Source organism: Engraulis encrasicolus, chromosome 21 (genome assembly GCF_034702125.1).
Source record: "Engraulis encrasicolus isolate BLACKSEA-1 chromosome 21, IST_EnEncr_1.0, whole genome shotgun sequence".
NCBI classification, from domain to species: Eukaryota; Metazoa; Chordata; class Actinopteri; order Clupeiformes; family Engraulidae; genus Engraulis; species Engraulis encrasicolus.
In genome coordinates this window covers 36,517,173-36,520,101 of record NC_085877.1, presented here as the reverse complement: position 1 = coordinate 36,520,101, position 2,929 = coordinate 36,517,173, and positions in this window count along the sequence as shown.

Below are 2,929 nucleotides of genomic sequence, written 5' to 3'. Positions count from 1 at the left end.
ACTGGGTCCTCCTTATATTGCATGTATTTTGGTGAGGGGCCCTTTCAGGTGACTTTTTTTTCTGGGCCAAGCCAACAATGTCAGTGGCCCTGACTAGGAATCCAGCACACCACATGACAGCACTCAGGGAAGCCGACCGACAAGAGCAAAGTGGTCAGTTGTCTCAGGCCCAGGGATTGAGAGGGCCCAGAATTGTGAATTACTTGTATTGTATGTATTGGGTGAGAGGCCTTTTCAGATGACTTTTCTCTGGACACACACACACACACACACACACACACACACACACACACACACACACACACACACACACACACACACACACACACACACACACACACACACACACACACACACACACACACACACACACACGTCTGTACTGGGCCCAGCCAAAGCTGTCAGTGGCCCTGACAAGACTGAGTGACTGACTGGGGTCCCTCAGAGACCACAGGGCTGCCTGCCTGACTGCCTGACTGACTGTTCAGTCTGTTATGCAGTCCCTCCAGGAAATCGCGATGTTCCGATTGCGGCGTTTTTCTCAACTTCAATGAATTCCCGCGAATTCTGCGCGAGAGCGCAACTTTAACCAATCAATCACCGCGATTTCCCGCAACTTTGAACACTTTGAACCAATCCATGTTGCGCTGACTTCACTGACGTCGACAAACTTCAATAAAAAATACAATAAAAAAGTAACCTAGCAATCAGTCCCAGCACTTTACTATGCATGTACAAAGTTGTAGGTGAGGGGGGGGGGGACTAATGTAGGAAACGCCATGTTCTCATTGCGCGTCTGCTCGCATGGTCATAGGAGGGAAAATGTATGCCTAGTCTGGCATAACCAATAGGCCTACTTTTTTTTAAATGTAGTAGGCCTACATAAATATATAATTAACACTTCATGACAGTCATCTACATTACGGCAAGTATAGGGCTCCTACAAGAAGATGTGTTTTTTTTCTAAAGCGGTCCACTTTGTTGTTTGACTTGTGTGCGTACAGAAGGCAACATTTTCCCTCCGAATTGAGATGTCCACAATTTGTCTTGTCCACAACAAAGGAGTAATTTCCATCCTTCATTGTGAATGCTGCGTACGTGCCTGGCCGATATTAATCTCTTTCGCGCAAATTGGGCTATGGCTGGATACGAGCACTTGGTGACCGTGGTGTCAAATCACTTTTGTTTAACCTGGTGCGGTCAAACGGGCAAGGAACACGGAACATGAATAAAACCAGAGCAGACACGTTGGAAAGCATAACTTATGCAACTGCAGTTAACCCTTTGAGGAGTAAGGACTTTCCCGCAGTTCTTCTAGAATTGTACTCGAACATTTTACAGCTCTCATAAAAGTCTATGTTAAAAGTAGAGATGCACCGGATCCTGATTTTTAGGATCCTGCCGGATACCGGATCCACTGCTTAAGATCCTGCCAGATCCGGAACCAGATACCGGATCCTACGAAAGGGTTGAAACACATAGCCTACTCACAAACGTGGGCCCTTTTTATCACGTTGGCTCAAACTATTTTGACTGAAAAGCCTCGGCTACCGGATCCTGGATCCTGGAACCGGATCCGGATCCTGTGAAAAACCCTATTATCCTGCCAGATCCGGAACCGGATCTTGGATCCTGTACATATCTAGATAAAAGTATGGAAAAGTCCTTATGACATCATACTGAGAACTCAAAATTTTGTGCAAAATTCTAATCACATATTTGTGATGGTACTCCTCCAAGAAGAAGCATGTGAACAGGACCCTCTCCTTTTCTGTGACAGTTTCTCTTAATAACATCATTACTAACCCTCCCTAACCATCCATATTGTAAGAGCCCTATCGCACGAGATGCGTCGTGTTTCCACACAAATAAATTAATCTATAATGGTAGTGGTGCCGCCACGATAAAGCCCCGTTTTTCGTGGTTGGGTCACACTTCCGCGGCCAATGCATGTGAATGGGCTGTCCGACTCATGGTTGATTTATGATTGATGGACCTGTCAAGCCACCATTGAATGCACCAGTGATTTCTTGGACACTAGTGATGAGGAAGAAGCGGAGTGTAGTTGGAAAACACACTGTCCAACTTCATTTGTTTTACTTCACAGTGTGATGGGGCATACATGCTAATGTAGGGCCTATCCCTTCACTAATAATCTTTCCCTAATCAGTTTTCTGTCGGAATTGGGCCATCAATCGTAAATCAACCACGAGTCGGACAGCCAATTCAAATGAATTGGCAGCGGAAGTGTGGCCCAACCACGAAAAACGGGGCTTTATCGTGACGCCACGACGAATGTTATAGATTATAGATCGGCGATTCGTGGCCACGTGACGATATAGCATGCGATACAGTTGATTATAGTCAGGTTAGGCCTATGCAGGGCCACTGGCCGCTTTTGCTGGGCCTGGGACAAGGTAATCTGATAGGTTTGTTTACCCCTCTCCACATACAGTGTAATTGGGTCCAGGTCAATGGACACATTGCACCGAGTAAACAAATTCCAACCGAATTCATCTGGCTGTTACCACAGCGTCACTAGTTGCTGAGTGAGGCGATATCACAGCAACTTGGGGGGGCAGTTTATTCAAAGCATCCACACGTAGGCTGTGTGCCATTATGGCTATGTTTTCCCCACTATACTCACCATACCATCTGCTGGAAAGTATTGCTACAAAATTTGCTCTAGTTGTTACATAAAAAACACAGCCTGTCAGTTGTTTGTCAGCATCATGATGGATTGGGACATTTCAATACCAGAGTAACCACAGGTAACTGCATGGCCGTAGCTACCATTGAGGACACAGTTTTTTTTCAGTTAAGTAAAAATTTGACTATGGTGAAAATCGATATATGATCAACAATGATAAATTCAGTCTGTATACGCCACCCCCATTTGTCCTGAAGACAGTGATTAATGACAACCAAA